At 43.6% G+C, this 25,922-nt stretch overlaps 1 pseudogene across 1 annotated transcript in view; it reads right to left on the reverse strand.

Annotated features, from left to right (window-relative positions):
* The window catches only part of LOC308610805 (centrosomal protein of 78 kDa-like), a 262,130-nt pseudogene that overhangs the window by 24,731 nt on the left and 211,477 nt on the right, over nt 1-25,922 (reverse strand). The window lies entirely within an intron of this gene.

Below are 25,922 nucleotides of genomic sequence, written 5' to 3' on the forward strand. Positions count from 1 at the left end.
TCACATGTTTCCAGAAAGGATCCAAGGTGGCCCATAACGTAAGGACACACAATATTAGCTTTAAAAAAACATGAAAAAGAAAAAAAAAAGGAAATCATGATCCTGGAAATGGGTTGCATCCTTTTAAGGGGTGAGAATAACAGAATGAGTGAGCCAAAGATTTGGGAAAGGATCTCACATTTCCAAATGTCCAAATCTTAAAATTGTACCAAGTGGGAATGTAGCTGTGGCAGTATTAACCTGAGAGAGCTCTATGATCGTTGTCTTTACTCATCACTTGGTTGCAAGGTTCTAAATGACAGGGTAAGTGAAGGAGGGCAAGTAGACAGATAAGAGTCATTTCCTGATTCTCAAAAGAAGGGGCATCACCTAGGGAAGGGCACTCCAAAATCCTACAGGAATCATCTGGATATACTAAATTTCCTAGGTGGCAAAAGTATCTCATTTGACCCTAGCAGCCAGACGGAACTTAGAAAAGTAGTGAAAAGCTACTCAACTGAATGCAAGTCATATGACTAGGAGCACGTCAGTGAAAAGTTCAAGGGAAGATGCTGTGGAAGAGCAGTTCACCTTGTGGTTGAGGGTCCTCAGAACGTGCAATGGGAGGTGCAGCACTTGCTCTGTCTCACAGGGACCCTCCAATCTCTAAACTCATCTTTCCTGGGAAGCTGAATTCAAAGAGTCAATTTAAAAAAAAGATAGGGCTTCCCTGGTGGCGCAGTGGTTGAGAGTCCGCCTGCCGATGCAGGGGACACGGGTTCGTGCCCCGGTCCGGGAAGATCCCACATGCCGCGGAGCGGCTGGGCCCGTGAGCCATGGCCACCGAGCCTGCGCGTCCGGAGCCTGTGCTCCGCAATGGGAGAGGCCACAACAGTGAGAGGCCCGCGTACCACAATAAATAAATAAATTAATTAATTAATTTAAAAAAGATAAAAGTCTCTAGTAGAGAAATTTTATCAGAGCCTAGTATTAAGAGCTGTAGAGCCACAAGTTTCCCACGATACAGCCTTAGCAGAGCCTGTTAAGGCAGTGACAGAAAATTTGTACTGAGGGAAATAGCAGAAGAGTTTGCCTACAATTCACGAAGATGATCCCTGCACTTGGCCTGAAGGAAATCAGCAAAATTTGTAACAGCTTGTGTATTTGTATGCGGGATTGAGAATGAATTTCATTTTTTAATTTCTCTGAATTATCACGTAAGATTCAGAAGATGCTCTCTCTGCCTAGAAGCCACCCCACTGGGATAACTATGCCTACGGAGTGCCTTTGCCTATGACTCCTACTTGCTAACAGACTGACAGCCTGGTCCCAGGGCCTGGTCGCTGCTCCCAGTGCAATGGTGGATATGGTGTCAACGGTTGCAAAATCAAAGCCCCTTACATCCTCTCCATGCCTCTGTCCCACCCCCAACCCCACTCACCATTGATGTTCAGGAAGGGGAAGGTGTCCTGGATGGGAACGTGGTGCTGTGACTGGTCCAGCTCATCTTCCTCATCTTCTTCATCCACACCATTATCTTTCTCATCCCAAGGAGCAGATCCAGTGGATCCTACCCGAGAAACACACACACACACACACACACACAAAGGTCAAAAGTGAGGCGCTCACGTTGCACTGTCATCCCTGCAGCTGACCCACTGTTCAAGCTAGGCACTGCCAGCACAGAGGTTCCTTGGGTTCAGTGTGCACCCTCAATGCCAAAGAGTGGGAACCAAGGGTGTTCACCCCACTCCCAGCTCCTCCTACGGAGCCCCAGTGCAAGCTCTCATCCCCTCCCCTATCCAGGAGCTGCAGACCCTACTCCCTTCTCCTAGAAATCTTTTAATTCCTACTCTAAACCCCTTTCTACACATTCACATCCCTTCTAAGGACCCAAGGAGCACGGCTTCTCTCCTTTATAAGCTTACTGTGAAGACAGACCCTTCCCTCATGGCAGAGCCTCACTAGATTCACTGGAGGTCAAGTCTAAATTATCTGGCTCTTAGTCGGAACTGGCTCAACATTGAGTAAATATAGGGATCAGGTGGTATTCTCCTAGGAAAAAATACCATACAAATTAAATGATCACTTACCCATCATTTATAAAGAGAACTTAATAGCCTTCATAATGTCACGGCAATTGATTTTTACAACAGCCTTTGAAATACGCAGGAAAGATGAGAACCCAGATTTTATAGTGGAAGAAGCTGAGGCTCAAAACGTTGAATGACTTGATTCAATGTCCCACAAGTAGTGAAATGGAAAGACCGAGGTTTATAACCCAGACCTTCTAAGTTTTAAGCCCTCCTTCTTCTAAACTACCTGGCCTCTCTTCTCAGTGTTGAGTCCCAAGAGAAGTTATTTTTTATAGAACTCAATACTCCCTCTTCTTTCTAATGCTTTACTGTTCCACTGGGTGGGCAGGAAGACTGTGCTGAGTTTATATCTTTTGTTCTCTGGGTTCTTTCTAGGGACAGCATTTCTTGCTTTATTTACCAGTCTTCAACTTTGTAAGCGAGGCGACTTTCAAGTCGACTATCCCTTTAAGGGTCCAGCCCGGAACCTGGCACACTGTCCACCTTCTCCCCAGCAGCTGGGGCCTCACCTGGGTTAATGATAGAGCCCTGGGGCTGGGAGATGTCACACACTTGATATATCTTCACTGGGTTCATGGGCACCTCCTTGGTGCCGTCGTACATCAGGTTGAATTCCCTGCTCTTGTGGAGCGCACAGCGGAGCTGGGCCTTCCATTTAGCTGGGTCGGGGTCGTCCACCCCTTCCTGGTACTTCCCCTGTCTCCACAGCCCAGGCCTGAGGGATAGGAAACTGCAGTGAGTGCCTGCTTGTTGCCCAGAAACACTGGAAAGTGTGCCCGCCCTACCTCGTACAGACACAGATACACACAGCCCTGCCTGACCGCCCCATCACCCCAACTCCAATTTACAGAGACTGCAGCAGAAAACACCATGTTGGGGACCAGGCAAGGCAGGGCCTGAGAGAAACTAAGCCAAATGCAAATACAGTATTTTAAAAAGAGGAGCCTCATCTCAAGTGCTTGTGCCAGCATCATCTGTCAAGACTACAATGGCCTTAATGAAGGGTTGAAAATAAAGAAAAATCTGGAACACGTATACACCAAAATACTAATGGTAACTTTTGGATAGCAAGACTTCAGGTAATTTTGTTTTGTTTTGTTTGCCTTATTTGTTTTTCACATGAATTGCTTATATAATAAGAAGAGAAAGGGAGGTGGCGTATGATATGAAGAATTTAGGCTTGCTGTTCCCTCTCCCTTCAGTCTTTAATCTGATGCACAAATAACTGTTGAAACCAAGTACCTTTAGGAGTAGCAGCCCATAGGAGGGCAGGAAGCACGCTCTGGGGGTTCAGCTGGCCTCAGTGCGAGGCTGAGGGCCTCAAGTCCTAATAAACTCACACCACCTGCCTTTCCCTGCTTCCTCAAACTCCCACATTGGGAACATTTTGCTGGGAACACCAGTGGCTGGTGGCCTGGGCCAAAACCAGTGTGGCCCCGCCTCTCTGGTTTTCAATTTCCAGGTCTAACAGGCATCTATGTGTCTGTTCACGGGATATCAGCCCTCCTCCACTGTTAACGTATCTCAGATGTCTACACTTTCTTCAGGGCTGTGACGTATGTGCTGGTGCAGAAAAGGGGGATGTCTTTTGCAGAGGACTCAAGATCAAGAGAACGAGATGGACCGGCCAGACTGCTCCCACTTGATGTTAGGAAGATAAGGTGGCCATGTAGTTAGAATTCTACAGCGGAACATAGCCTATAGAGTCTATGGGTTTGCGGATCTACAACTTTTATTTTTTCAGTAATGCCAACCAAGCTCGTAAGAGACTGACATATAATCCAGAATGCCAGTCTACTCGTTTTCAAAGGGGGATAAAGCTGGTCAGTGACCAGCATGGTTAAGTCCAATAACCTGGACATAACCATGTATGATCTCAACCAGTAACTCCTGTATCTGGTTTCTAATGACAATTCCAAGAACATAAGACCCACTCACATTTAAATCCAAATTTTCAGATGACTCCAAAGCTAAATGGAAATGATTTGATATTGAACTCTAAATTTGCATTATCTAGACTATCTCTTACCCAGTTGGGTAACCCAGAAGCGACAGTAAAAGGCTCCTGCTTTCCCCAAAATCACAGGGCATAAAGATGAAAAGCACTGGAAAGGCAAGACCCCCAGTGAATTTGCAAAGCTGCTCTTGTGTCTTTTTCTTTTTGACCTTGAAGCCAGGAGGAATTCTAAAAATACAAATGTATTAATTTTTAAAACTTGACTTTACTGAATATTGTTCAGATCCCCAAGCCTACAAAAATAATTTTATTTTTTAAAAAATGCTCCCTCTTCAGACTATACTACAAAGCTACAGTAAACAAGACAGTGTGGTACTGGCACAAAAACAGAAAGATAGATCAATGGAACAGGATAGAAAGCCCAGAGATAAACCCACGCACATATGCTCAACTTATTTTTGATAAAGGAGGCAGGAATGTACAGTGGAGAAAGGAAAGCCTCTTCAATAAGTGGTGCTGGGAAAACTGGACAGAGACATGTAGAAGTATGAGATTAGATCATTCCCTAACACCATACACAAAAATAAGCTCAAAATGGATTAAAGTCCTAAATGTAAGGCCAGAAACTATCAAACTCTTAGAGGAAAACATAGGCAGAACACTCTATGACATAAATCACAGCAAGATCCTTTTGGACCCACCTCCTAGAGAAATGGAAATAAAAAAAAAGATAAACAAATGGGACCTAATGAAACTTCAAATCTTTTGCACAGCAAAGGAAACCATAAACAAGACCAAAAGACAACCCTCAGAATGGGAGAAAATATTTGCAAATGAAGCAACTGACAAAGGATTAATCTCCAAAATTTATAAACAGCTCATGCAGCTCAATAGCAAAAAAACAAACAACCCAATCCAAAAATGGGCAGAAGACTTAAATAGGCATTTCTCCAAAGAAGATATACAGACTGCCAACAAACACATGAAAGAATGCTCAACGTCATTAATCATTAGAGAAATGCAAATCAAAACTACAATGAGATATCATCTCACACCAGTCAGAATGGCCATCATCAAGAAATCTAGAAACAATAAAAGCTGGAGAGGGTGTGGAGAAAAGGGAACACTCTTGCACTGCTGGTGGGAATGTGAATTGGTACAGCCACTATGGAGAACAGTATGGAGGTTCCTTAAAAAACTAAAAATAGAACTACCATATGACCCAGCAATCCCACTACTAGGCATATACCCTGAGAAAACCATAATTCAAAAAGAGACATGTACCAAAATGTTCATTGCAGCTCTATTCACAATAGCCTGGAGATGGAAACAACCTAAGTGTCCATCATCGGATGAATGGATAAAGAAGATGTGGCACATATATACAATGGAATATTACTCAGCCATAAAAAGAAACGAAACTGAGCTATTTGTAATGAGGTGGATAGACCTAGAGTCTGTCATACAGTGTGAAGTAAGTCAGAAAGAGAAAGACAAATACCGTATGCTAACACATATATATGGAATTTTAAAAAAATGTCATGAAGAACCTAGGGGTAAAACGGGAATAAAGACACAGACCTTCTTGAGAATGGACTTGAGGATATGGGGAGGGGAAGGGTAAGCTGTGACAAAGCGAAAGAGAGGCATGGACATATATACACTACCAAACGTAAGGTAGATAGATAGTGGGAAGCAGCCACAGAGCACAGGGAGATCAGCTCGGTGCTTTGTGACCGCCTGGAGGGGTGGGATGGGGAGGGTGGGAGGGAGGGAGATGCATGAGGGAAGGGATGTGGGAACAGATGTATATGTATAACTGATTCACTTTGTTATAAAGCAGAAACTAATAAAAAATAAATAAATAAATAAATAAATAAATAAAATACAAAAAAATACAAAAATAAAAATGCTCCCTGCCTCAAAGGAGTTTACAATCCCTTAAAGGATACAGATGAGTCAATAGATTAGAAATATAGATACTATGTGAACATCAGTAAAACTGCCTAATCCATAAAGAGTCGGGGGGTAGGTATGGTTGGCCAAGTTTATCAGAATTTATGATTCTAGGGCTGAATCTTGAACATGGGTAGAAGTTAACCAGGTGAGAAGCGTGGGTCAAGATACTCTAAGCAGAAGAAGCTTTATGGGCAAAGGCAGAGGCTGAAAAGCACAGTGCTTAGGGGACCTACAAGCAGTTCAGCTTGCGTGGAGGCAGCATGAGATGCAAGTCTGGGCTTGTAAGTAGGAACCATGCCAAGGAGTTTGGACCTGATTCTTAGAACACTGAGAACCACTGAGAGATTTAAGCAGGTTGTGATGTGATCAGATTTAAGTTTTAGAAAGAACCCTCTAGCTGCAGGACTGAAAAGGGTTTGAAGGGAGGCAAGGCATGAAGATAATACATAGTCTCTATATAATCCATATAATAGTGTCACTAGGGTCTGAACTAAGGAGGTGGCGGTAGGGATAGAGGATACAGGTAACGAAGGAGCCGTTAAAGACGCTGATTTGACAGAGCTTGATGATGAACTGATTCCTTGAAGGTGAGAGAGAAATCAAGGATGATTCCCTGGTTTAGGGTTTGGGAGACTGGGTGGGGGGTGATGCTGGCCACTGAGATAGGAGCAGGTTTAGAAAGATGATTTCCCTTTGGAAATGTCGGAGTTCAAATGCCTGTGGAAGGCCTAGGGGAGAAGGCCCAGCATGCCCAGGGCAGTTTTTTATCCCCACTCACCTCTCACATCACCTGAGGGACTCTCCCTGCCTGCCTCCAGCCTGGAAGAAGGTCCACCAGATTACTGACATCTCTGCCCTGTGGGCAAGGACCAATTTCTTTTCATTTCTGTATCCCTGCTCAGGCTTTAGCACACAGTTGGTCAATGTGTATTTGTTGAATTGCCTCAAATTTACAGAAATACACTTCTTGGGGAATGAATAAGTTGCTATTACAGATGCAAGACCAGAAAAACAGCCATGAGCAGAAGGCCAAGGAGACACTGCAGAAAGTGCTGGAGGAGAAAATGTGTTGCAGAACAGCAACTGCAGAGCAAACAGGTGTGGGGATGCTCCATAATCCTTGGGGCTGGGAACCCTGGGGCAGTCTGGGTGGCAAGGGAGCCAGCTGCACAACCCCCTGGAACCCCCAAGGCACCACCCTCTCCTCTGATCTCCCTCAGCGGTCCCTGGCCCTGGCTGAGCACAAGTGTGAAGAGTGGAAGAGCCAGTATGAGAGTCACCCCCAGCATGCAACTGTCCCCTACCCTGCCAGCCCAGTAATCATGAATGCCGTCTTCCTTCTCTTTTTTACAATGTGGTACATATGGATTTTTTTTTGAATGAGATTTAACCAGCTTTTAAACCTTTCTTCTTTCTAACAATATCAGTACTCTCTGACTCTCCAAATGCGCCTTTTCAAGTTGATTTAATTTATGGAAAAATCACCCTTCATACTTTCCCTTTCTTTTTTAAACCTCCCCATGGTAGTGTAATGTAGTAGAAGGAGATTTGGCCTGGGAGTTTGGACACCAGGGTTCTAGCGGCAATAACCCACAGTTACACACGTTATATTATTAAAGAAAAAAGTAACTTACAGAAATGTATGAGGCCATTATGCACATACACACAAACATATATTCACTCATATATCCATAAAAAAGTAGTCTGGAAGGTTCTATAAAATGTTAAAGGTGTTCATCCCACGGTGGAGGAGATATACGTTAACTATATTACCCTCTTAAATTTTTACAGTAAATATATATTACTTTTATAATATAAAAAGCCAAACTTTTCATTTTTAAAAACCTAAAACATGAAAGAAAACTGGAAAACCAACAAAATTAAAACAATCCCTAAGTCTGAGGCAACGATTTTTTTATCCGAGTCCTAGTGATGAATGAAAATACTAAGAATGGTGTGACACCTCAAAGTATAGAAAAAAATACAGTAAGGCAAGTAGGCATTAAGATAATAGAATATAAAAAGTTACCCAGATATATTCAGACAATGGACTACTATTCCAGTAATAAAAAGAAATGAATTACTAATATGAGCTACACGGATGAGTCACAACAACATGAGGAGCCAAAGAAGCCACGTGCAAAAGGGTACTTGTTGTATGCTTCCATTCATATGAATTTCTACAATAGGAAACACTAATACATAGTGAAAGAAAGCATGTCAGTGGTTGCCTGATGCCAGGCCTGGGAAACTGACTGCAAAAGGACAAGAAGGAACTTTTTGCAGGTATTGGAAGTGTTCTGTATCTTGACTTTGGCGACGACAATAGAGATATACACATTTGTCAAGACTTATCAAATTACATGCTTAAAACGGGTACACCTCGTTGAATGTAATTCATACTTCAATAAAGCTGATTTTAAAGTTAAATTAAAAAGTCACCTATGGGGACTTCCCTGGTGGCACAGTGGTTAAGAATTCGCCTGCTAATGCAGGGGACGTGGTTTCAAGCCCTAGTCTGGGAAGATCCCACATGCCGCCGAGCAACTATGCCCGTGCGCCACAACTACAGAGCCTGTGCTCTAGAGCCCGTGAGCCACAACTACTGAGCCCGTGTGCCACAACTACCGAAGCCCACGTGCCTAGAGCCCATGCTCCACAACAAGAGAAGCCACCACAGTGAGAAGCCGGCGCACTGCAACAAAGACACAATGCAGCCCAAAATAAATAAATTAATAATAATTTTTTAAAAAATAGTCACCTAGACGTCTGAGTGAGACAGAGTTCCTTTAAGCTTTCAGTCCCAGCTCTTCTCTGAAGCCTCCCCTCATCTACCCTGGCAGCATGTGACCACTTTGCATCTCTTTAACACCTTATATTTATCGGTTCCATTCAGATTTGATGCTTGAAAAGTTTTGTATATTTTATGTCTATCTTCCATTCAACTTGGTTCCTCTAAGGCAGGAACAATCATCTCTTTCATAAATTGAGACCATTACAAAAACAGAATTATGTTCCCTTTCCTCTCAATCAGGGGAATTTGAAGTAGGATTGATGAAATCCTGGAAATCATAAGCAAAAATGTCATTTCTGCATTTTTATGGCCACAGGGTCCTGTGTTTTCATCAGATTCTTGAAGATATCACAGAGCCCAACAATGTTAAGAATCTCTGCTTTGAATCCATGTGCTTTCACCCAGCTCTGTGGTACAAGGCACCCTGCCCCTGGGGCAATCTGTCTGTGGTCCCTGCAAAGATGATAAACCCACATCAGAGACACTCACTCTTCTGCATGTCAGTGGACTCCACTGCCAGCTCTTCCTCCACAATGACGTCACTCTCGCCATCTTCAAGATTCATTTCTGTCTCATCTAGAACACTGTCTTCTTCCTCTTCCTCCTCCTCATCTTCCTTGGAGACATCCTTTAATGTGGCAAGTAGTCTGTTGTAACCAGAAACTTGTTCTGGTTCACTCTATGCTTCACTTTCAGAACTTGAAGTATCTATAAACTCTCTGACTAAAAGGAAAATGGGGATTTTAAAAACAAAAATTATACTGTTCTTGTTGCTACCCCACGACTATCATCAGGCCCACAGTGGAACCAAGTTCAGACTTTTCTAGATAAAAACTAGCTTTTCTGCAAATATCCAGTCCTATCTATTCAACCAGACCGAGCACCAAATTTGTTTCAAACAGCTAATCTAGCTATGATTCTAGAAGCGCTTCCTCTTCTTTGAACTGCTCATGTTCCACATGGGAAGACAGCAAACTAAACACATGGAGCTTTAGGTTATAAGGTGATCTAACCTATGTGTCAGACATTTGGCACCTTTAAAGGAGCAACAGGAAAACTTACAACAAAAAAGTGTACTTTATTTCTGAGTCTGTGGTAATGAAATAAGACCTTTGATGATTTTGCACTCTACTTTATGTTAAGCAAACATGACATTCCCTCTTAGGATTCACCAAGAGCCCTCTGGTAAGCCTCCTTAACAGGTTCTAACAGGCTAATCTCTCAGGACAGTTTCATACTCTATACTATATTAGTTATCACAATGGCATTTTAACAGACATCTGCACTTAAAACTAAGCAATATTACTAAAGTATAGCTTACATCTAAAATCAAAGAGAGTGGAAATGTAGCCAAACTTTATTACCATATATAATCTTAAAAGTAACAGTCCAGAATCTACTATCATAAAGAAGGTATAAAGCATTACCAGTTGACAAGTCTGTGGTTTTGCTTCCTTTCTGGAAACCCTGAGAAGAAACAGGCAATGTTAAACTTTAACTACTGGTAGGTAGCAATTAGGAAAAGTCTAATGATACAACTTTAAATGAACATGGCAGACTATACCGTTATAAATACATTATATCTATTGTCAAGTAAAAACTCCATATGCATTTGGACAGGTCTTGGAAGGATATGCCAAATAGATAATAAGAGACGAATGAAAAAGTCTAACAAGACCACATGACAAATACTACAGTCACACAGTAACAGGCTCTCATCCAAAAGACGGGAAATTTTGGCAAATAAAAGCCCTCGGGGTTCACCTTTTCTAGCAAATTTCTTAAGTAGACTATCCCTCTAATTGTTGATAAAGCAGCCCAAAGGGGGGGGATGAGCACTAAGATCATAACTGAGAGTCTGGACACTTAGAGAGGAACCCACAACTACCCAAACATTAGTTTCCTCATGGTCATTGAATAGATAGGCGATGTCGAGGGTCCCAAGCAATTCTTTTTTTATTTTTTTTAACTTATTTATTTATTTTGGCCTGCTATGGGTCTTCGTTGCTGCGCCCGGGCTTTCTCTAGTTGCGGCGAGAGGTGGCTTCTCTTGTTGCGGAGCAGGGGCTCTAGGCTCGTGGGCATCAGTAGTTGCACCACACCGGCTCAGTAGTTGTGGCTCGCGGGCTCTGGAGTGCAGGCTCAATAGTTGTGGCGCACGGGCTTACTTGCACCGCGGCATGTGGGATCTCCCCGAACCAGGGCTCGAACCCCTGTCCCCTCCGTTGGCAGGCGGATTCTTAACCACTGCACCACCAGGGAAGCCCCCAAGCAATTCTTTAAAAACATAGAAAACGAACACAAGCTTATAAAATCTCTGCCCAGTCGCCACACAGGAGGCGTGCCGTCTAGCATAAAACTACAGGCTCAACAAAGGGTAGGAAGACCGGCGAAGAACCCCACCTCAGGCGGGAAGCCGCCAGGATCCCCGGGCGAGCTAGGCCGGCGCCGGGGCAGCGTGGCACGCGGCGGGAGCTGCCCTGTCACTACCCCCGGGGCACCGGCGGACCAAACGCGGGGACACGCGGGCTCCCACCGGGAAAGGACGCCGGCAGCGCCGGTCCCAGCCTTGCCCCTCCATACCTGTCATAGAAGGGATGCTCCTCGCCGAAATCCCTTAGATGCTTCTTCTGCCTTTTAGTTAGGGAGTTGAGCAGCTGGCTCTGGCTCCGGCTCCGGCTCCGGCTCCCGCGTTTGCCCATGGGGAAGACGTCAAGTCAGCCAACCTCCAAGAATCGCGTTTTTCACCTGGCAGTCGTCTCCTCAACCCACTCACGCGGGATTGCCAACGGCGCTTTACGGCGGAAGCAAGGTGCCATAAAGCAGACCCGCTTTACGTCGCGCTTGTACGACAGGCGTGGCTGTGAGAATCAGCCTGCATAAACGTGTAGTAACTGAGATGGTTGAATGCAGTGCCTTTCTATTATGCCATAATACAAATACCAACTAACATTTAAGGCTGCCGGTGCATCTCAATTCATCCTCACAACAGTAAACAAATAGGCCTTGTTAATAAGCCTGATATTGGAGATGAGAAAGCTGATGCTTACAAAAGGTTACACACACACTAGCAAGAGAGGAGATGGAAACCTAATTCTCTCTGATGCGACCACAGGCTTTTCCCACTAGGATCTGCCACGTGCGTGTGCTATGTGAAGAATGAGGACGCAAGGCTGAGATTCCCGCCCTTACCCTACCCCCTCATTTTCTGAAAGTATTGCAAGGGCCCTTGGTAACACATCTGTTCTGGCATTTTTCATGTTATAAAAGCAAAAACACATCCAGAGAGGTAAAGTGACTTTCCTAAATCACCCGGAGAGTCGATGTTAGAGAAAGCAGTAAAACTCAATAAAGTGTCTCAAAACTGAATTGGGGCAAATTGGGATGGAAAACTTTTAAAGGGTAAGTAACTTTTCTATATCTGGGTCGTGGTGGTGGTTACACCTGGTATACAATTACCAAAATTAATCAAACTGTACCTTTGAAATTGGTACATTTTAATGCAAGTAAATAATAATCTCACTAAACCAAGAGGTAAAAACAGCGCAACTGGACTTAATACTCTAGAGACAGGCAGAGTGTGCAGGGATACTTAAAAACCACAGGATAGGGCTTCCCTGATGGCGCAGTGGTTGAGAGTCCACCTGCCGAGGCAGGGGACGCGGGTTCGTGCCCCAGGTCGGGAAGGTCCCCCGTGCCGCGGAGCGGCTAAGCTCGTGAGCCATGGCCGCTGAGCCTGTGCGTCCGGAGCCTGTGCGTCCGGAGCCTGTGCTCCGCAACGGGAGAGGCCACAACAGTGAGAGGCCCGCGTACCGAAAAAACAAAACAAAAACCAAACGATAAACACAGAGACACTTTTTTTCTAATAGTAACTTACAATGTCAATCATAAACCACAGAATTCACCTGAATATTTAAGGTAAAATAGGAGCCATCAAAGATAGTGTTCACTGCCTCTGCTATTAGAGGAGTGTCTGTGAGAGAATTGGAGCTTTGTCCAATACCATGTCACACCTATAGAAGTCGCACTACAACTATTAAAATCCTAGTTTTGTCGTCCTGGGGACCATCTACTCCTAATTAGATTCTGGGAGCTTAGGGTGGCATACGGAGGCAAGGGGAGGGAGTATCAAGAAAATGTGCAAACAGCAGGTAGTGCCAGCAGATGGCCCAGCCAAGGAACCCAGAAACAAACAGACATGTGTCTTCTGTCTCATTTCAAGATAAAAAGTACAGTCACTTACGTAAACAAAAGGCTGCTTGCAAATGTCATCATACATACTAAGGCACTAACCACAGTATAACCTGGCTATGACAATAAAGTCATACAATGTTTTTTCTCCTCCCACCCTATTCCAAGTGCCCCAGCTTCCCTCCCCAGAGGAAACCAGTTTCTTGGTGTTCTTCCAGAGATCTGCTATAAAAAGCTATACTCTTGAGCACTTGATGTGACTCTTTACTCTCTCCTGCTTTCCATGTCATTGTAGTCCTATGGACAGCTCTAGACTGTTCCCAGGTTCAGACACAACTGTGCCCTAGCTTCACCCAAGTGCTCTCATCATTGGCTCACTGAGCCCGCTTCTGAAAATATTTATATTAGCCTTTGACAACATAAAAGGGGATGCTTTGTGAAATTTTAACCTGAGAGTTCGGAATTGAAACATATTTTTCATGCCTCCAGTGAAAGTTCTCTTAGTAAAACCCACACAAAGAAGATGCATGTGCCAACTAGTGAAGGCCCTGGGAAAATTGTAATAAAGGCAAAATTTGTTCTTCCCTTTCTTCTTCTCACGCTCAGCCCTTCCTTTTCCCTCCTGCAGGGTTTTCTTTGCCCTTTGCCCTCAGGGACTCAGTATTTTCTGGGGTAAAAACAATCCAGGAAATAATCTTTTATACTAGTTTGTAAAGAGAGGCTGATGAATTAATGTTACTTGGGTACTTTCAATTCGGGGAGACTCCCTAGGATAACGATCTCAAGGGGTGGGAGGGGGGTGGCTGTCCCTTAAGACAAGATGATCAGAATATTCAGAAAAGTGTTAGTTTTTCTTTATTAAAAACTTTTTCTTTGGAAAATTTCAAGTATATACAAAAGTAGACAAAACAGTATAATACACTCCCATGTTCCCATCCCTCGGCTTCAATGCAAGGTATGCCCACCCACTACCCCTACCTCACGCCCCTGTATTATTTTTGAAGCAAATCCCAGACATTGTATTATTTTATCTGTAAATATTTATTTCTAAATATCTAAAAGATAAGGGTTCTTTCTTTAACATAGCTACAATGGCACTATTTCACCTAAAAAAAGATGATAACAATTATTTAATATCATCATGTAACCAGTCAGTATTCAGATTTCTGATTGTCTCATAAATGTCGTCTTTTTTTTTTTTTTTACACTGTTAGTTGAACATGTTCTGCTGTTCTCTGTGTCTCTCGCGAATACATTGTGGGATTTAGAACTTTGATCAGATTTCATTATAGCTGATATTTTAGACTTCCATCAGGAGGCGTATACCGTCTGGTTGTCTTTCATTTTGTGATGTTACCCGTCATTGGTAGTCAATGTCTAAATTCGTTAATTCATTAGAGGTCACATTCTAATTCTATCATGAGGTGATATTCTAATTCTATCATTTCTTCTTCACTTACTTGCTGGACTATTTCTATGAAAGCAAGCTTTTCCTTCCCCTAAATTTTGCTTACCCAGTGGTACTGTTTGTATAGGAAAAGCAGAAGAAATGCTTGAGTCTCTCCCTTCATTTACTAATTTTCAACACAAGGAGTCAATTCACTGGATCTTCTCATGTTGACCAATCAAGTTTTTTTTTTTTAATTTTTAGTATCATTATGAACTCATGGAATTATACAAATTGATGTGTTTTAATCCCTTGCAAGTATTATGGTGTACATGATTTGAAAGAGCTTATTTGACATATAGTGATGTAGTTGAAAAGACAAACTATGTCCTAATACAAACCACAGAAAGTAAACAGGAGTCTATCTGAGATTCTCAACAGAGCAGGAATGGGAAGGTGGGGAAGGAGCACAATTTGAGGATACAGATCAGATGCTGGGGAAGTTTGAGTTTTGAAATTTATGTGATAATATAAGTGGTAACAAGGGCACATGTGTTCAAGATATGTTGACAGGGAGCCATAAATAATCCAAAGGTATGACTCTCTAATTATGAAAGCTCTGACACCTCAGCTACTGATTTGGGAAGATTCTGGGGAAGGTGTGTGTGCACCCACACATCTGTCTCCTCCTAGATGCCTCAAATCAGACAGTCTCCTCCACCACATGTATGCATACATGACTGTATACACCCCAAAGCCATCCAGCCTCTTCCTGAGAGGGCTGGCAGAAATCAGTCTCTCGCTACCTGTATAATGAAATGAGCTTGTTTATTCATTAAAAAAAATGTACTAAACACCACGTGCCAGGTGCTGTGCTAGTAGCTGAGGCTGGGGGAAGAATAAGATCCATTCCAGCCTCTGCAAGGAGCTCTCAGCCCATCCAGGTATGGATACGTATGCAGACTCTGACGATACACTGTGATAAATGCTAAACTGATAGATGCTGGGTGCTAAGGAAGCAGCTCAGTCAGAGTTTTGGGGCTGGTGGGGGTTGGGGGCCAGGGGGGAGGGTCATCTGCTGCCTTTGAGCGTTTGTCAGCCTGTCACGCTCATTGAACATCGGTATTGAACTTGAGATTAATCTAGATTCTAGATTTTAGGCTGTATGAGTTGTTTCAGCTGACTTCATGAACAGCATGTGTGTGTGTTCAAGACAGGGTATGAGGGATATAGGGCAACAGGAAATTAGAGAGCTGGGTAGTCATCGGATTCCACAGCGTTTATTGTGTAAGGAGCAATGAGCTTTCTAGGTGGAGCATGTTTTAGATAACGAGATTATGTCTGAAAAGAGAAAAGCTTTGTAATGCATTTCAATGCACTCTACATAACTTGAAAATGTAAAACACTATTATATATAGTGCCTATTCATATTATATATAGTGCCTATTCATTCACTTTCTATTCATCTGTACCCAGAAGAACTATCCATTGTGAAACCCAGAGACTGGCATAGAGTGACCTGTAATAATTATGTTTCCTCAAGCTTATCAGAGGTTGTTTTATATTAGGCCTAGCCTAAAACTGAAATATTTTATCAGATTATATTCACCTGGGGCTTCCCTGGTGGCGCAGTGGTTGAGAGTCCGCCTGCCGATGCAGGGGACACGGGTTTGTGCCCCGGGCCAGGAAGATCCCACATGCCGCGGAGCGGCTGGGCCTGTGAGCCATGGCCGCTGAGCCTGCACATCCGGAGCCTGTGCTCCGCAACGGGAGAGGCCACAACAGTGAGAGGTCCGCGTACCGCAAAAAAAAAAAAAAAAAAAAAAAAAAAAAGATTATATTCACCTGACTGAGAACAAGGCTAAAATGCTACACTAGAGGGGATAAAGTTTTACCTCCCTCTCTCTAGTGGAATGTTGATGTAACTACATTCTGTTTTTCACATTTTTCTGGCAGAGGCTTAGCAGGCAAACCTTCATTCATTTATCAAACATTTTCTAAACAGTTACCATGTTCCTGTCATAATGTTAGGCATTAATGATTTAAAAAGCTCAGACCTCAGGCTTTCCCCTTGAAAGACCTCATAGTCTAGTTGGGGGAGACAAAGCAATGAACAAATAATTATGTTGTCATGGGCTAGATTAGAAGGGTGTCTACAAAGGGTTTTAGGAACCCAGAAGATAAAGAAGCTCCTCTTTCTGTGGAGGAGAGAGGAAAGGTCATGGGGAGTTGCACAGAGGATGCACTGAGTCAGGGTTTCCTGGGAAAGAAGGTTCCAGGGAGAGGGAATAGCATGAGCAAGGTGGAAAGATGTGTTTGGAGAACTGTCTGTGGACCCTGTTGCTGAGGTGGGTGGGTGGGAGTAGAGAGGTTGGAGAGACGGACAGGTGAGGATTCAGCCCACTAAAGGCCTTGCATGCCTTGCTGGGGCATTGAGGCCCAATCCCATGTAAGGTGAGGAACCCTTAAAGGATTTCAAGCAAGGGGGTTATGTGAACCGATTTGGACTTCAGCGAAATCACGGTGATGTCTGTATGGGTGACAAGGACATTAAATCTTCCTTTCCGACGCCTTCCTGGAGCAGCCGATTCGCTACTGATGCTGCCCACCTCCAAAAGACTTTGGAGACTTTTTCATGTTTTGTTTGTTTGTTTGTTTTCGGTACGCGGGCCTCTCACTGTTGTGGCCTCTCCTGTTGCGGAGCACAGGCTCCGGACGCACAGGCTCAGCGGCCATGGCTCACGGGTCCAGCCGCTTCGCGGCATGTGGGATCTTCCCGGACTGGGGCATGAACCCGCGTCCCCTGCCTCGGCAGGTGGACTCTCAACCACTGCGCCATCAGGGAAGCCCTATCCTGTGGTTTTTAAGTATCCCTGCACACTCTGCCTGTCTCTAGAGTATTAAGTCCAGTTGCGCTGTTTTTACCTCTTGGTTTAGTGAGATTATTATTTACTTGCATTAAAATGTACCAATTTCAAAGGTACAGTTTGATTAATTTTGGTAATTGTATACCAGGTGTAACCACCACCACGACCCAGATATAGAAAAGTTACTTACCCTTTAAAAGTTTTCCATCCCAATTTGCCCCAATTCAGTTTTGAGACACTTTATTGAGTTTTACTGCTTTCTCTAACATCGACTCTCCGGGTGATTTAGGAAAGTCACTTTACCTCTCTGGATGTGTTTTTGCTTTTATAACATGAAAAATGCCAGAACAGATGTGTTACCAAGGGCCCTTGCAATACTTTCAGAAAATGAGGGGGTAGGGTAAGGGCGGGAATCTCAGCCTTGCGTCCTCATTCTTCACATAGCACACGCACGTGGCAGATCCTAGTGGGAAAAGCCTGTGGTCGCATCAGAGAGAATTAGGTTTCCATCTCCTCTCTTGCTAGTGTGTGTGTAACCTTTTGTAAGCATCAGCTTTCTCATCTCCAATATCAGGCTTATTAACAAGGCCTATTTGTTTACTGTTGTGAGGATGAATTGAGATGCACCGGCAGCCTTAAATGTTAGTTGGTATTTGTATTATGGCATAATAGAAAGGCACTGCATTCAACCATCTCAGTTACTACACGTTTATGCAGGCTGATTCTCACAGCCACGCCTGTCGTACAAGCGCGACGTAAAGCGGGTCTGCTTTATGGCACCCTGCTTCCGCCGTAAAGCGCCGTTGGCAATCCCGCGTGAGTGGGTTGAGGAGACGACTGCCAGGTGAAAAACGCGATTCTTGGAGGTTGGCTGACTTGACGTCTTCCCCATGGGCAAACGCGGGAGCCGGAGCCGGAGCCGGAGCCAGAGCCAGCTGCTCAACTCCCTAACTAAAAGGCAGAAGAAGCATCTAAGGGATTTCGGCGAGGAGCATCCCTTCTATGACAGGTATGGAGAGGCGAGGCTGGGACCGGCGCTGCCGGCGTCCTTTCCCGGTGGGAGCCCGCGTGTCCCCGCGTTTGGTCCGCCGGTGCCCCGGGGGTAGTGACAGGGCAGCTCCCGCCGCGTGCCACGCTGCCCCGGCGCCGGCCTAGCTCGCCCGGGGATCCTGGCGGCTTCCCGCCTGAGATGGGGTTCTTCGCCGGTCTTCCTACCCTTTGTTGAGCCTGTAGTTTTATGCTAGACGGCACGCCTCCTGTGTGGCGACTGGGCAGAGATTTTATAAGCTTGTGTTCGTTTTCTATGTTTTTAAAGAATTGCTTGGGGGCTTCCCTGGTGGCGCAGTGGTTAAGAATCCGCCTGCCAAGGGAGGGGACAGGGGTTCGAGCCCTGGTCCGGGAAGATCCCACATGCCGCGGTGCAAGTAAGCCCAGGCGCCACAACTATTGAGCCTGCACTCTAGAGCCCGCGAGCCACAACTACTGAGCCGGTGTGGTGCAACTACTGATGCCCACGAGCCTAGAGCCCCTGCTCCGCAACAAGAGAAGCCACCTCTCGCCGCAACTAGAGAAAGCCCGGGCGCAGCAACGAAGACCCATAGCAGGCCAAAATAAATAAATAAGTTAAAAAAAATAAAAAAAGAATTGCTTGGGACCCTCGACATCACCTATCTATTCAATGACCATGAGGAAACTAATGTTTGGGTAGTTGTGGGTTCCTCTCTAAGTGTCCAGACTCTCAGTTATGATCTTAGTGCTCATCCCACCCCTTTGGGCTGCTTTATCAACAGTTAGAGGGATAGTCTACTTAAGAAATTTGCTAGAAAAGGTGAACCCCGAGGGCTTTTATTTGCCAAAATTTCCCGTCTTTTGGATGAGAGCCTGTTACTGTGTGACTGTAGTATTTGTCATGTGGTCTTGTTAGACTTTTTCATTCGTCTCTTATTATCTATTTGGCATATCCTTCCAAAACCTGTCCAAATGCATATGGAGTTTTTACTTGACAATAGATATAATGTAGTTATAACGGTATAGTCTGCCATGTTCATTTAAAGTTGTATCATTAGACTTTTCCTAATTGCTACATACTAGTAGTTAAAGTTTAACATTGCCTGTTTCTTCTCAGGGTTTCCAGAAAGGAAGCAAAACCACAGACTTGTCAACTGGTAATGCTTTATCCTTCTTTATGATAGTAGATTCTGGACTGTTACTTTTAAGATTATATATGGTAGTAAAGTTTGGCTACATTTCCACTCTCTTTGATTTTAGTTGTAAGCTATACTTTAGTAATATTGCTTAGTTTTAAGTGCAGATGTCTGTTAAAATGCCATTGTGATAACTAATATCGTATAGAGTATGAAACTGTCCTGAGAGATTAGCCTGTTAGAACCTGTTAAGGAGGCTTACCAGAGGGCTCTTGGTGAATCCTAAGAGGGAATGTCATGTTTGCTTAACATAAAGTAGAGTGCAAAATCATCAAAGGTCTTATTTCATTACCACAGACTCAGAAATAAAGTACACTTTTTTGTTGTAAGTTTTCCTGTTGCTCCTTTAAAGGTGCCAAATGTCTGACACATAGGTTAGATCACCTTATAACCTAAAGCTCCATGTGTTTAGTTTGCTGTCTTCCCATGTGGAACATGAGCAGTTCAAAGAAGAGGAAGCGCTTCTAGAATCATAGCTAGATTAGCTGTTTGAAACAAATTTGGTGCTCGGTCTGGTTGAATAGATAGGACTGGATATTTGCAGAAAAGCTAGTTTTTATCTAGAAAAGTCTGAACTTGGTTCCACTGTGGACCTGATGATAGTCGTGGGGTAGCAACAAGAACAGTATAATTTTTGTTTTTAAAATCCCCATTTTCCTTTTAGTCGGAGAGTTTATAGATACTTCAAGTTCTGAAAGTGAAGCATAGAGTGAACCAGAACAAGTTTCTGGTTACAACAGACTACTTGCCACATTAAAGGATGTCTCCAAGGAAGATGAGGAGGAGGAAGAGGAAGAAGACAGTGTTCTAGATGAGACAGAAATGAATCTTGAAGATGGCGAGAGTGACGTCATTGTGGAGGAAGAGCTGGCAGTGGAGTCCACTGACATGCAGAAGAGTGAGTGTCTCTGATGTGGGTTTATCATCTTTGCAGGGACCACAGACAGATTGCCCCAGGGGCAGGGTGCCTTGTACCACAGAGCTGGGTGAAAGCACATGGATTCAAAGCAGAGATTCTTAACATTGTTGGGCTCTGTGATATCTTCAAGAATCTGATGAAAACACAGGACCCTGTGGCCATAAAAATGCAGAAATGACATTTTTGCTTATGATTTCCAGGATTTCATCAATCCTACTTCAAATTCCCCTGATTGAGAGGAAAGGGAACATAATTCTGTTTTTGTAATGGTCTCAATTTATGAAAGAGATGATTGTTCCTGCCTTAGAGGAACCAAGTTTAATGGAAGATAGACATAAAATACACAAAACTTTTCAAGCATCCAATCTGAATGGAACCGATAAATATAAGGTGTTAAAGAGATGCAAAGTGGTCACATGCTGCCAGGGTCGATGAGGGGAGGCTTCAGAGAAGAGCTGGGACTGAAAGCTTAAAGGAACTCTGTCTCACTCAGACGTCTAGGTGACTATTTTTTTTAAAATTATTATTAATTAATTTATTTTTGGCTGCATTGTGTCTTTGTTGCAGTGCGCCGGCTTCTCACTGTGGTGGCTTCTCTTGTTGTGGAGCATGGGCTCTAGGCACGTGGGCTTCGGTAGTTGTGGCACACGGGCTCAGTAGTTGTGGCTCACGGGCTCTAGAGCACAGGCTCTGTAGTTGTGGCGCACGGGCTTAGTTGCTCGGCGGCATGTGGGATCTTCCCAGACTAGGGCTTGAAACCACGTCCCCTGCATTAGCAGGCGAATTCTTAACCACTGTGCCACCAGGGAAGTCCCCATAGGTGACTTTTTAATTTAACTTTAAAATCAACTTTATTGAAGTATGAATTACATTCAACGAGGTGTACCCGTTTTAAGCATGTAATTTGATAAGTCTTGACAAATGTGTATATCTCTATTGTCGTCGCCAAAGTCAAGATACAGAACACTTCCAATACCTGCAAGAAGTTCCTTCTTGTCCTTTTGCAGTCAGTTTCCCAGGCCTGGCATCAGGCAACCACTGACATGCTTTCTTTCACTATGTATTAGTGTTTCCTATTCTAGAAATTCATATGAATGGAAGCATACAACAAGTACCCTTTTGCACGTGGCTTCTTTGGCTCCTCATGTTGTTGTGACTCATCCGTGTAGCTCATATTAGTAATTCATTTCTTTTTATTACTGGAATAGTAGTCCATTGTCTGAATATATCTGGGTAACTTTTTATATTCTATTATCTTAATGCCTACTTGCCTTACTGTATTTTTTTCTATACTTTGAGGTGTCACACACCATTCTTAGTATTTTCATTCATCACTTGGACTCGGATAAAAAAATCGTTGCCTCAGACTTAGGGATTGTTTTAATTTTGTTGGTTTTCCAGTTTTCTTTCATGTTTTAGGTTTTTAAAAATGAAAAGTTTGGCTTTTTAAATTATAAAAGTAATATATATTTACTGTAAAAATTTAAGAGGGTAATATAGTTAACATATATCTCCTCCACCGTGGGATGAACACCTTTAACATTTTATAGAACCTTCCAGACTACTTTTTTATGGATATATGAGTGAATATATGTTTGTGTGTATGTGCATAATGGCCTCATACATTTCTGTAAGTTACTTTTTTCTTTAATAATATAACGTGTGTAACTGTGGGTTACTGCAGCTAGAACCCTGGTGTCCAAACTCCCAGGCCAAATCTCCTTCTACTACATTACACTACCATGGGGAGGTTTAAAAAAGAAAGGGAAAGTATGAAGGGTGATTTTTCCATAAATTAAATCAACTTGAAAAGGCGCATTTGGAGAGTCAGAGAGTACTGATATTGTTAGAAAGAAGAAAGGTTTAAAAGCTGGTTAAATCTCATTCAAAAAAAAATCCATATGTACCACATTGTAAAAAAGAGAAGGAAGACGGCATTCATGATTACTGGGCTGGCAGGGTAGGGGACAGTTGCATGCTGGGGGTGACTCTCGTACTGGCTCTTCCACTCTTCACACTTGTGCTCGGCCAGGACCAGGGACCGCTGAGGGAGATCAGAGGAGAGGGTGGTGCCTTGGGGGTTCCAGGGAGTTGTGCAGCTGGCTCCCTTGCCACCCAGACTGCCCCAGGGTTCCCAGCCCCAAGGATTATGGAGCATCCCCACACCTGTTTGCTCTGCAGTTGCTGTTCTGCAACACATTTTCTCCTCCAGCACTTTCTGCAGTGTCTCCTTGGCCTTCTGCTCATGGCTGTTTTTCTGGTCTTGCATCTGTAATAGCAACTTATTCATTCCCCAAGAAGTGTATTTCTGTAAATTTGAGGCAATTCAACAAATACACATTGACCAACTGTGTGCTAAAGCCTGAGCAGGGATACAGAAATGAAAAGAAATTGGTCCTTGCCCACAGGGCAGAGATGTCAGTAATCTGGTGGACCTTCTTCCAGGCTGGAGGCAGGCAGGGAGAGTCCCTCAGGTGATGTGAGAGGTGAGTGGGGATAAAAAACTGCCCTGGGGGCCTCCCTGGTGGCGCAGTGGTTGGGGGTCCGCCTGCCGATGCAGGGGGTGCGGGTTCGTGTCCCGGTCCGGGAGGATCCCATGTGCCGCGGAGCGGCTGGGCCCGTGGGCCATGGCCGCTGGGCCTGCGCGTCCGGAGCCTGTGCTCCGCAGGGGGAGGGGCCACAGCAGTGAGAGGCCCGCGTACCAAAAAAAAAAAAAAAAAAAAAAAAAAACTGCCCTGGGCATGCTGGGCATCCTCCCCTAGGCCTTCCACAGGCATTTGAACTCCGACATTTCCAAAGGGAAATCATCTTTCTAAACCTGCTCCTATCTCAGTGGCCAGCATCACCCCCCACCCAGTCTCCCAAACCCTAAACCAGGGAATCATCCTTGATTTCTCTCTCACCTTCTTCAAGGAATCAGTTCCTCATCAAGCTGTGTCAAGTCAGCGTCTTTAACGGCTCCTTCGTTACCTGTATCCTCTATCCCTACCGCCACCTCCTTAGTTCAGACCCTAGTGACACTATTATATGGATTATATAGAGACTATGTATTATCTTCATGCCTTGCCTCCCTTCAAACCCTTTTCAGTCCTGCAGCTAGAGGGTTCTTTCTAAAACTTAAATCTGATCACATCACAACCTGCTTAAATCTCTCAGTGGTTCTCAGTGTTCTAAGAATCAGGTCCAAACTCCTTGGCATGGTTCCTACTTACAAGCCCAGACTTTCATCTCATGCTGCCTCCACGCAAGCTGAACTGCTTGTAGGTCCCCTAAGCACTGTGCTTTTCAGCCTCTGCCTTTGCCCATAAAGCTTCTTCTGCTTAGAGTATCGTGACCCACGCTTCTCACCTGGTTAATTTCTACCCATGTTCAAGATTCAGCCCTAGAATCATAAATTCTGATAAACTTGGCCAACCATACCTACCCCCCGACTCTTTATGGATTAGGCAGTTTTACTGGTGTTCACATAGTATCTATATTTCTGATCTATTGACTCATCTGTCTCCTTTAAGGGATTGTAAACTCCTTTGAGGCAGGGAGCATTTTTATTTTTGTATTTTTTGTATTTTATTTATTTATTTATTTATTCATTTATTTTTTATTAGTTTCTGCTTTATAACAAAGTGAATCAGTTATACATATACATCTGTTCCCACATCCCTTCCCTCATGCATCTCCCTCCCTCCCACCCTCCCCATCCCACCCCTCCAGGCGGTCACAAAGCACCGAGCTGATCTCCCTGTGCTCTGCGGCTGCTTCCCACTATCTATCTACCTTACGTTTGGTAGTGTATATATGTCCATGCCTCTCTTTCGCTTTGTCACAGCTTACTCTTCCCCCTCCCCATATCCTCAAGTCCATTCTCAAGTAGGTCTGTGTCTTTATTCCCGTTTTACCCCTAGGTTCTTCATGACATTTTTTTTTTTTTTTTTTTTTTTCATTTTTTTTTAAGTTTATTTATTTATTTTTTTAATTAGTTTCTGCTTTATAACAAAGTGAATCAGTCATACATATACATCTGTTCCCACATCCCTTCCCTCATGCATCTCCCTCCCTCCCACCCTCCCCATCCCACCCCTCCAGGCGGTCACAAAGCACCGAGCTGATCTCCCTGTGCTCTGTGGCTGCTTCCCACTATCTATCTACCTTACGTTTGGTAGTGTATATATGTCCATGCCTCTCTTTCGCTTTGTCACAGCTTACCCTTCCCCCTCCCCATATCCTCAAGTCCATTCTCAAGTAGGTCTGTGTCTTTATTCCCGTTTTACCCCTAGGTTCTTCATGACATTTTTTAAAAATTCCATATATATGTGTTAGCATACGGTATTTGTCTTTGTCTTTCTGACTTACTTCACACTGTATGACAGACTCTAGGTCTATCCACCTCATTACAAATAGCTCAGTTTCGTTTCTTTTTATGGCTGAGTAATATTCTGTTGTATATATGTGCCACATCTTCTTTATCCATTCATCCGATGATGGACACTTAGGTTATTTCCATCTCCGGGCTATTGTGAATAGAGCTGCAATGAACATTTTGGTACATGTCTCTTTTTGAATTATGGTTTTCTCAGGGTATATGCCCAGTAGTGGGATTGCTGGGTCATATGGTAGTTCTATTTGTAGTTTTTTAAGGAACCTCCATACTGTTCTCCATAGTAGCTGTACCAATTCACATTCCCACCAGCAGTGCAAGAGTGTTCCCTTTTCTCCACACCCTCTCCAGCATTTATTGTTTCTAGATTTCTTGATGATGGCCACTCTGACTGGTGTGAGATGATATCTCATTGTAGTTTTGATTTGCATTTCTCTAATGATTAATGATGTTGAGCATTCTTTCATGTGTTTGTTGGCAGTCTGTATATCTTCTTTGGAGAAATGCCTATTTAAGTCTTCTGCCCATTTTTGGATTGGGTTGTTTGTTTTTTTGCTATTGAGCTGCATGAGCTGTTTATAAATTTTGGAGATTAATCCTTTGTCAGTTGCTTCATTTGCAAATATTTTCTCCCATTCTGAGGGTTGTCTTTTGGTCTTGTTTATGGTTTCCTTTGCTGTGCAAAAGCTTTGAAGTTTCATTCGGTCCCATTTGTTTATCTTTGTTTTTATTTCCATTTCTCTAGGAGGTGGGTCCAAAAGGATCTTGCTGTGATTTATGTCATAGAGTGTTCTGCCTATGTTTTCCTCTAAGAGTTTGATAGTTTCTGGCCTTATATTTAGGTCTTTAATCCATTTTGAGCTTATTTTTGTGTATTGTATTAGGGAATGATCTAGTCTCATACTTCTACATGTCCCTGTCCAGTTTTCCCAGCACCACTTATTGAAGAGGCTTTCCTTTCTCCACTGTACATTCCTGCCTCCTTTATCAAAGATAAGTTGACCATATGTGTGTTGGTTTATCTCTGGGCTTTCTATCCTGTTCCATTGATCTATCTTTCTGTTTTTGTGCCAGTACCACACTGTCTTGATTACTGTAGCTTTGTAATACAGTCTGAAGAGGGAGCATTTTTAAAAAAATAAAATTATTTTTGTAGGCTTGGGGATCTGAACAATAGTCAGTAAAGTCAAGTTT

This window comes from Mesoplodon bidens (assembly GCF_964165515.1).
Source record: "Mesoplodon bidens genome assembly, contig: HAP1_SCAFFOLD_126, whole genome shotgun sequence".
NCBI classification, from domain to species: domain Eukaryota; kingdom Metazoa; phylum Chordata; class Mammalia; order Artiodactyla; family Ziphiidae; genus Mesoplodon; species Mesoplodon bidens.